Source organism: Cibotium barometz, chromosome 59 (genome assembly GCF_041138505.1).
Source record: "Cibotium barometz isolate CiBa-2024 chromosome 59, ASM4113850v1, whole genome shotgun sequence".
Classification (NCBI taxonomy): domain Eukaryota; kingdom Viridiplantae; phylum Streptophyta; class Polypodiopsida; order Cyatheales; family Cibotiaceae; genus Cibotium; species Cibotium barometz.
Genome location: NC_141104.1, coordinates 4,526,312 through 4,537,006, shown reverse-complemented (window position 1 = coordinate 4,537,006; position 10,695 = coordinate 4,526,312). Strand labels below are relative to the sequence as shown.

The following is a 10,695-nucleotide window of genomic DNA, read 5'->3' as shown; positions in this document are numbered from 1 at the left end:
AACACACCATATACAAGAATAAGAGTACTCATAATATGAAAGGTACTCAACCAATACATACACGGGTTCTCTATAGTGTGAACCCGACTAAATGAGCTGGCACTATAACTATGCCAGTCTCTAGAATGGCTGTCACACACACAGCCTGTCATCCCACTGGCCGCATATCACCCAAGATCTCACCAACCATGCCAGTGGTATAAGTGTAGGGCCTATCCCCCAGGCGGGTCATCAGTGGCCACCGCCTCACTAGACGAGCTCGATATCTCAACAATGAGAATGTATGTGGTGGGTATGAATGAATGAATGTGATGGATATGAATGAATGTGATGTGATGGGTGTAAATGGATGTGATTTAAATGAATGTGATGGACATGAATTGATGTCATGTCATGTGAATCAGGATATGAGAGAATGAGATGTCATGTCATGTGAATTGGGATGTGAATGAATGAGATGTGATGTAAATTGGGATAGATGTGATATGTGATGTGAAGGATTATGATGTGATGAGAATGGGAATACAGATGTAATCAATGAGAATTGATGCGGATTAATGTGGAAAGACGAGAGTTCACTATAGAAACTGTATTTATGACCTGTTTTTAAAATGAGTGTTTTATGTCAAGAATGCTGGGGAAGCATTCTTGACCGTCTTGTGAATGAGGTCGTGGAGACCTAATCTGATAAAGTTGCAATAGCTGATGGAGAGTCAATCGAGCACGTCTCATGTAGCAAGGTCGAGGTTTTGACCAACCTCGGTTTGATTAAAATGGTGAGCTTTCGGTATGGTGGATGAGGGACCAAGGAAGCGGCCTATGAGTGAAGCACTAGGTCACCTGCTGTGAAGGATCCTAGAGAGTGCTGACCATACGGTGCTCGAGCTCTCGGTCGTCAAAGATACCCACATGTGCATTGTGGAAAATATTAGAAGAAGGAGTAAGAGTTGTTTTCTAAATTCGGGCATGGATCTGGTTGATTGACCTTGCTGGTCAACGGATGAGTCCATGGCTCTTTTATATGGATCCGTTAGTTGATCTTGCTGATCTTCAACGGAGATTCCATTTTGATATGTGAATATATTACCGAGTACTATGAGCTAGGAACCATAAAAAAGGCCCCTGAGTGGACAGGTGGTGAGCGTTCTAGTTGCCAATAATGCCATATGTACACCGATGAAGGAATGATTGGAATTAAGGATTCAACTGGAGATTTTGAGGATTATGATCAGTGACTCTATGATTTCATTAAATGATTGTTTTAAAGACAGTTGAATCTATGAAAAAGATAATTTTATATTGGGTGTGTAAGTGGTGTGACTAGGTCTCTTCTTTTTCTCCTCTTGAGAGTTGTGTATGTTTTTGCCAAAGCTGTCCACTCTATGGCTGTTTTGGGGGTTGACCTCAAATGTCTTTTAGCAATCTTGCATTCTTCATCAAATCATGAGTTGTGTGGCAACCCTTTCACCTTTGTTTCTTGTCTATGAGTTTTCCCCATTGTTTCCTCTACTGCTTCACTCATTGCTTGTTGCTTGAATTTGTTCCATGCTTGATCTACATTTATTGGCATGCATTCTCTTGCTAGTTTATCATCAAGGGAAGCGGCATAGGTTTTCTTTTTTTTCAATTTGCATTTTGTATGCCCATGCTCGAATTTAAGCCTGTTTTCCTCTCCTGTGTGAATGGGTACCCGTAACCATACATGAATGGGTGTATGATCCAAGTTTGGTGATCTATCCCCAATTTCAAAGTTATGCACCATGTGGGATGCCTCATATTGGATCAATACATCATCAATACCACTCATTCCCTTGTTGGCGGTGTAGCATGTGCATTCCCCTAAGTTGGCAAATTTGTTCACTCCATTTATAGCTATTAATTGCATAGCTGTCATCATGCTTAGTAATGCTGTTCCTTGTGGGTTTGTCACTTGGTCTTTTGAGCATCGCTTCCACATGTGGTCAAGTACATCCATTTTATGCTCTAGACCCGAAGGTGTCATGAGATTTATGACTTGCATTTGCGCATGTGCTATGCGGGCATTCATGTCCCCAGTAAGCATCACTACCCCTTCTTGCATGTAAGTGTTAATATCTGCATACAAATATTCAAAGGGGTTGTTCTTCTCTATGTTGAAAGCATTATAGAATGGTGATTCCCTCTGGGGAATGTAGCACCCTGCTATGAACACTGGTTTACCTCCTGTGTCAATCTTGACCCATATGTATCGCTTATGAGCATCTTTTTTGCATATTGTAATCACTTTTTGAAGCTCTTCTTTGTACATCACTACAACCCCTCCTTGTCCTCTCATCTTTGTACTCAGCATCCATAGAGAGTGTGTGACATACCCATCAACATGTTGTATCCTGCATGTATCGTGTTCCCATGTTTCCAATAGGAAAAGTACATCCGCTTGTGGTAAGACTTCTGTGAGCCCCTCCCCTTTGTGGCAGGGGAAGCTGCGGCAATTCTAGCTTATTACATGTAGTTCTGTGGTCCCATGGGCCTCCTCTTGTCATTTTTCCTGTTCTCCCCCTTCCGTGGTGGGTGTTTTCTTATTGGTGCGTGCTTCATAGGCTTCCCTTCTTGCCTTCTGTTGGTTCAGCGTTCTATCTTCACTTATGTATAATGGGCTGTCTTTTAGATATATGTGAGTATTTTCAAGGATAATGGCCCTCTTTCGTGCATCTAGGAGTGTGCATACAATTGCCCCATTGATTTCGAGCTTCTTCTTCCCTACTCTATGCACGCGTGCCGTATACCACAACATCATGCATACCAAATTTAGTGGAAATGATATCTGTGATGTCCGTGTTCAATGTAAGCACTTGTTCTATGTCCGTTTCTAGAATGCCTCGCACTACTATGTTCATCTTCCTTTTCTCTAGTTCGTTGTATTCTTTTTCATCCTCAATGACATACATTTCATCATTTGTGGTAATGGTGGCCGAGTTTGTGTGCCCATTCTTTACTATGCTTGCCCATGATCCCACATTTCCTGGTACATTTTGTTGGGTTCTCTCACTGATACGTGTAAGTTTTTCATCATGTGAGGCCAATGTATCCTGCGTCGTGTTGGTTTGTTTATTGAAGGCTTCTTGTAGTTCTTGCAACTTCTTCTCTTGGTTAAGGACCTGCATATCTTGCATTTGTAGCTTATGCTCAAGCTCTTGGTTTTTAAGTGCAAGGTTTTTTATTTCTTCACTTTGGTTCATCATGATAGTTTGCATTGAGGTGATGAACCCCCATATGTCTTGCATGGAGCCCATCACTACATGTCCCTTGGTCGTTTCATCTACATGGCGTTCTTGTGTTTTGTTTGCTCCTGTACTTGTCCCTATACCTATTCCTGTACCTGTACCTGTCCCTGTACCTCTCCTTTTTTAGGATGCAAAGAAGCCGCTAGCAGAGAAAGGAAAGAAGGCTAAGATTACGCAGCTCCTTTAGAATAACAGGGACCCAATTTTTTTTGGGTCGGCTCTCTACCCAAAGAAAAGGGCAGTCCTTCTTGGGGGGCAGGTCGAAGAGCATACCTGCGGGGGCAGCTCTTCACTCAAGTACAGGAAGTCTTCTGCGTAGCAGCAGCAACAAGGGGGGCATCTGGGGTAGCAAGGGAACACCTACAGTTCCAGACCAGTTGTCTAGTGTACACACAAGCAGAAGGCAATAATATACAAGAAGAAGGCGACCTAATTGAAGAAGCACAGTCCTTTCAGAAGTATAAGCCTTATGGACTGAGATGTGTCAACCTTTATGGAGGGTTTAGACCAACACATCGACTAGGACACTAGTGAGAGGAATTGTTAAGTATGTGCACAAGAATCGATCTTGGAGACTCAAGATGCAAGCAGAAGAACAATTCCAGAAACTGAATTTGGCATGGGAGTTCTCTTGGAGCAAGCCTCAGCAGCTGAAAGTATGCTCATGCACACACACACCAGCCGCATGAGGGCCTTAGGGCATCCGGCGTCCCGTGCAAGGAGTGAGGGCTTCCCTTATATAGGCTGCTGGCTGGTCCTCAAATTAGTAGACAAGAGGGTTGCAATTTTGGGAAAAGAACAACTTTCTTGGTCAAAAAGCAGACCCTTCTAGCCAAAATTGAAAAAAGGCAAAGACTAATCAGCTGAAAAGTGTGCGTGGTTGCTGATCTGGGTATAAAAGTTTCACCAACCTGTATTAAATCTACTTAATACATATACTAATGACAATTACCAGAAGCATAAAGGCTGGACACCACAAGCTCCTTAGGAGAGGTAGTCGTGAAGGTACTGTAAACTCTGTATGAGTACAAGTGTAGTATGATGGTATGATTAGTAGTAGTTAGCTTAAGCAGGGAAAACACCTGATGAAAGGTTTCTCTCTTGATTGAGATGAGCATGGGAGAGAGGGTATAAAACCCTAATCTATCAGCTGACTATGCAGGCGTGATAAATCAGATGGGCTGGACAAAAAGAAGCTAAGTCGCTTGGATGCAGGTTCACACTTAAGTGACCTTTAGCCAAAAAGAGCCAGAGGCTCTACCAAAAAAATGCGCATAATAAAGTACAGCTGACCCTATCGTGGGTGCTAGGTTTATGCTAGAAAGAGCTCACTTTTACCAAAAGAGGCAGAAAATTAGCTTTTTCAGATCTGCGATTTCTTTTATCTGCTAAACCCAGACCAGCCATGTTGACTTTATGCTCAGCTAGGCTGCGCAAGCTAGAAGAAGAGCTTCACCTTTTTGCCAGAGCCTTACAATATCTTTAGGACTACCTCTCACTAAATAGCTTAGGAGCTTCTGGTGTCCATCCATGGTTCTTCTGGTAATTGTCCTTAGTGTATGTATTAAATTTGATTGATACAGGTTGGTGACATCTTTTATACAGGATGAAGGGCCAGCACACATGGAACTGAGAGAGAGCATGTACACATGGTGCATCTTGCACAATTGGAACCTAGAGCAGCTATAGTGCTGGAGCGCGAGGAAGAAGACCATGTACTTCTTGGACATGGTAAACATGAAGTCTATGTACATCATGTACATGATGAGCATTAGGCTCAACCATGGCAGCTGAGGCATGGGAAAAGGCTATACGAGGAGTAGAACAACAGAGTTGGCTGACATGGCATAGCCGCTTTTATATGTGGCAGTCTATGCTGACTTGGCAAGATCGCTTTTACAACTAAGTCCAGCTTTTGGGGGAGATTTAAGTTAAAATTAGCTGATCTAAAGAGCTGCGTTTTTTTTAGAATACATGCTTGTTATTTTTAGAGCATATTGTAAATGTTGCCATATATATATATAGGCAGTGATGTGTGTGAACACACTTAGGACCGCCGGGGCACTTTTTCCCTCTTTAGGAGGTTTTTTCTCCCCGGCTTGTATATACGCCCATCCTGCTAGGGCTAACTTATCTTTTGTACAATGACACAATCTAATACACTTAATGTTGTGTGCATTCTTGCTTCTTCTTCTCCAAGCTTTGTGTGCTTTCTTGCAACCCTAATTCCAACAATTGGTATCAGAGCAGGCATCGGCTCTCAGGGCTACGCCGCCAACACCCTCCGACTCATGTTCTCCAATTGAGGTGAGATTTCACGAGCGCTTGCAGGTCCCTATACTCTGCAAATTGTCCCATAGGGCTTTACGTTCTCAGAAATCCCATCTGAGGTCGTTTCGGGCTCCGTTTTTGCATTTCAAGTTCTACATAGGTGTTTTCGTCATTTTCTGCAGAAATTTCGACAGTGCAGTTTTCTGCAAAACAGGCATACGTACTCTATTGTGGACCGTGCTACATAGCACGAGTTGTTTTCTGTTCAGTCTTTGCTTCATTACAGGTAGCTTTTGCATTAGTTTCAGTCAGTGGCCATGGCTGATAACAGCAATGATGTATTTCGCATGTTATCTACTGATGACAAATTGGATGGAGACAGCAACTACCCACTTTGGGCATACATGATGCAGCATGTTTTGGTTGCAAAAGGAGTGTGGAACATTGTTCAGGGTATGGATGTACGTCCAGGTTCTGTGGATGTAGGATCTGTTGGATGTTGCAGGTTCTAGCAGCTCTACTGTTGCTGCTGTTTTACCCACTGCTGAACAAGCTCGTTGGGATGGTAAAGATGCACAGGCTCATGCCTTGATTGCACTTTCTGTCAAACGTAACATCACCCCACACATTTGTTCAGCTAAAACAGCAAAACAGGCTTGGGATATTCTAGCTGGTTTGTATGTAGGTCGTATAACGAGACAAAAATCGCTTACCTGCGTAAAGAGCTAGAATTGAAGATTATGCAGGAAGATGATGACATGAATGTTTTTCTTGCTGAGATTAAAGATCTCAAAGAACAGTTGATTTCTGCAGGTGAGATTATTCCTAATCATTCTCTTGTGCAGATTGTTCTTGATGCTTTACCTGAGACATATCAGACTTTTGCTTCCACATGGAGACTTCTTAATGAGGACAAACCTCATGCTGTCAAGTATGATACTTTAGTCAACAAGCTCTTGCAAGAAGCGCAGTCCAGGCAAAACAAGGCCAGGCAGCATGCAGTTGATCAAGTATTTATGGCTGCCCAGCACAGCAGAGAAGAAGTGGTAAGGTAGCCCCTTCCACTATTTCTTCTCCTATTAGTAGGTCTGCAACTTCTTCTCCTTCCACAGGTAGCAACAATAAGTCTGAGAAGGCTCTTGATAAAGGCAAGAAAAAGACCAGGTGCAACTATTGTAAGGCAAATGATCATGTCATTAAGAATTGCCCTAAGCTAAAGGCTAAAGAGGCAAAGAAGAAAGAGTCAAATGCAACCACAATAGCGGATGCTTCTACAAATACAGATTCTGCAAATGTTGTGCAGGATACAGAATGGGCGTTTAGCGTGTATTGCCAATATGACCCATCTGTACATGATGCATGTTTGGCAGTTTCTGTTGACTCTCATGTTTGGTATTTTGACAGTGGTGCTACAAAGAACATTACCTCGCATCGTGATATGTTCACTTCTCTTGAGGCTGTCCCTAATGGGAATACTGTCACATGTGCCAATAATGCTTCTTACCCAGTGTGAAGGGCGTTGGTAAAATTATGCTTATTGCTGCAAATGGCAGCGCTTTCACACTTTCAGATGCTTTGTATGTGCCAGGCATAAAGAAGAATCTATTGTCTGTCTCTGCGCTTGCTAGACTTGGACTTGTAGTCAAATTTGTGGATGATAGATGTAGTGTTCATGATTTGACTTCTGGTGATACGATTATTGTATCTGGCACCTTGTTTCGTGGGCTGTATAGGCTCAATTCTTATGACAAGTGTGTGGAAGATTCAGCAAATACAGTTTCTGATGAAAAGGCAGTTTCAGATGCAAAACTATGGCATGCTCGTTTTGGTCATGTGAACTTTGCTAGTTTGCTGCGAGAAGAAATTTGATATGGTTGCTTCATTGTCCCCTCTTGAGGCACCATTGAAACATGTTTGTGAAGGTTGTATTTTGGGCAAAATGCAGCGTTCTCTGCGTTTCCAAAGGATAGTTCTGTGCGGGCCACTCGCAAATTGCAACTTGTACATAGTGATGTATGTGGGCCTATGCAAACTCCGTCATTTGGTAAACACTTGTACTTCGTGACTTTCATTGATGATTACTCAAGGCATACATGGGTATATCCACTGAAGGCAAAGTCCGAAGTGTTTTTATGCTTCAAATAGTTTTTTCTTATGGATGAAAATGTATCCAATTGTACTGTGGGCACCCTCCGTTCTGATCGAGGGGGGGAGTACTTGTCTAAAGAGTTTGATGCATTTCTGGCTAGTCGTGGGATAAAACACCAATGTACAGTGCCGTATACCCCTCAGCAAAATGGTGTTGCTGAGAGGAAAAACATGTCACTTAAGGAGATGGCATGATGTATGGTCAAGAGCCAAGCTTTGCCACATGCGTTTTGGCTTGAGGCTGTCATGTGTGCTACATATGTACTCAATAGGTGTCCCACTAAGGCCTTGCAGTCTATTACTCCATATGAAGCTTGGCATGGCAGGAAACCTTCTATTGGTCACTTGCATGTCTTTGGTTGCTTGGCCTATGCTTTAGTGCCTGTGCAACAAAGTAGAAAATTGGATGATAAGGCTGTCAAATGCATTTTTGTTGGTTACAGTGCTGAGAGCAAGGGTTACAGATTGTATCATCCGCAGTCAAAGAGCATCTTGATTAGTCGAGATGTTGTTTTTGTGGGGTGTGGTAGAATCCAACAAACAAACCAAGATCAACAAGTCTTGCAACTGAAAGAAGATTACGTTGAAGTTCTGGGACATGTAAAACCCCTCGTAAAACTCGAGTTGAAGAAGATAAGGTGCCAAGATATAAATCTCCAATGCCCTTGACTTGGCAAGTTGTATCATCAGAAAGATAAACAACACGCTTAACAGGTAAAGAATGATAGTTATGTAGCCACTTAGATTCATATGTCATATTTCCTGTACCACCAGAATCAATAATGAAAAGTGAACCATCACGTACATGAAGTATTCTGTTTGGGGGAACTGAACATAAAACACAACTTGTTTCAGGCATAACATTATCATGATGCTCGGCTGCATATGCTCGATTTCGATCTACATCAACTCGACGCTTAAAGCACATGGAAGAGGGATGATCAGATTTTCCACAATAATCACAAGAAGAAGAATCTCTAGATAAACGTGGTTGTTTTGTGGTAATGTTGTGTTCTTCATCATATTGACGTGCCCAACAGTCATCTTCAGTATGACCTTCCTATTGCAGTAAGAACAATGCTTGTTAGGAAATTTGAGACGAGAGAAACTACCACTACGACTACCACCTCTACGGTTGCCTCGTTGAAAAGGACGCCTTCGCACATTAAAGGCCCGTTCCAACTGTTGTGACTCAGGCTCCTCTTGTTGTGAAAACATAACTGCATCATGACCAATGCTACGTCGTTGTTGACGTTGAGAATACTCAATCAATATGCAAGTCTGGTCAAAATCAAGACCGTCCTTGTTAGAAAGAATAGTAACAATGTTGTCATAAGACGGATCCTTTATTGTATCAAGAAGAATTGTAATAAGTTGCTTTCGTGGAACAGGATCACCCGCAGCAGCAAGTTGATTAATAATAGATTTGAAAGAATCAATATGCCTCGTCATAGCAGTACCAACTTCATACTGTAACTTTGAAAGCAAACCTCTCAAATAAAGTGTTTCTGTAACATACTTTTTCTGAAAATTTGCTATAAGATACTCCCATACATCATGGGAAGTAGGAAAGTTATACACATCAAGCATGAGAGAATCACTAAGAGCAGAAAGAATGTACCGACGAGCTGCTTTATCACGCCTCTGCCAATCCATATAAGCAAGACGCCATGCATCAAAAACAGGGCCTTCCGTGATAAGAACGTTGTCAGAATTCGGAATAGTAGGCTGAGAGATGGACATAGAGAATCGCCAATAACAACATCTGAGAGCTCATCGCCTTCAAGAATTAACAGCATCTTTGCTTTCCAACCAAGAAACCCTTGGCCTTGAAAAGAAGGAATAGAACATTGGCCAAAAGGAAAACCATTGACGAGAACAGTCATAGCCATATCTATCTGCGAGAAGACGTATAAGATAAAATCACAAAATCTGCACACCATAGACAAGGACGACTGCAAGAGATAAGAGACGTCATAAGAAAAGAGTCCTTAAAATAGCGAGACGTGGGACGCAAGATTCATTGATAGATGCTTGATGAAAAAGCTAAATTGGTCGTTTTGCTAAAAATAGCAAAATAATAAGACGCTTGACGAAAAAGCTAAATTTGGCGATTTGCTAAAAACGCTTGACGAAGAAGCTAGATTTGGGCGGGTTGCTAAAAACGCTTGATGAAGACGAAACCGGTGTGCTCACACAAAGAACCTGTTTTGCTGTTTTACAGATGCAGTTTGCCTGAACTGTCATAACTTTTGACTCACAACTCCGTTTGACAAACTTTTTTGATAGGATTCACCAGCACAATACAATCTACGCACAATACAATTCACCAGCACAACTTTTTTGGACGCGATTAAGAAACAACTCTAATTACAACAAGTTAAGCTATAAAATCATGTAGACAACACATAATCAAAGAACAATCTTGTAAGACATGAAATTATAATCATGAATTTAACAAGAAGGCATAGATGCTTCCCTCATAGATGCTCTGATACCATGTTGAAATGTAGAGAGAAAGAGACGAGACAAGAGACACATCATGTACGCTCCCAAAGACTGATTCATATTGAGGACAAGATACATATATATAGGTGAGACCAAGTTAGGTAGAGTGAGCCATATATAGAGCTCCAACAGTGGCAACATGCCATCACACCCATATGGAGTCTGATGGGGATGAAACTTTGTGAGTAGGAGGATAGCAATACCGTTGACCCACTTGCAAAGGTTCACCACCTAGATGTTGGATTAATGTGATGTCCTTCCTAAACTTTTTTTTTTTTTTTGGCATACGGAAGTCTTTGGTCCATATGCAAAAAAGAGCAAGTTGGCAACACATTGTCACACCTATCCAGCACATCCGATAGAGATGAAACTTTACAAACACAAGAAGAGCAGTCCCATGAACCTCCTTGCAAAGTTTCACCCCATTGGATGCTGGATGCATGTGATGTCTAACCAACTGGATCTTTTTTACATACGGAACCCCTTGGGCCATATGCAAAAAAGA

General features: G+C 41.9%; 2 pseudogenes; both read right to left on the bottom strand.

Annotated features, from left to right (window-relative positions):
- Nucleotides 1–1,294: 1,294 nt before the first annotated feature.
- LOC147605400 (uncharacterized) lies at nucleotides 1,295–2,314 on the bottom strand (annotated as a pseudogene).
- Nucleotides 2,315–2,518: 204 nt separating this feature from the next.
- LOC147605399 (uncharacterized) lies at nucleotides 2,519–3,263 on the bottom strand (annotated as a pseudogene).
- Between the last annotated feature and the right edge of the window lie 7,432 nt (nucleotides 3,264–10,695).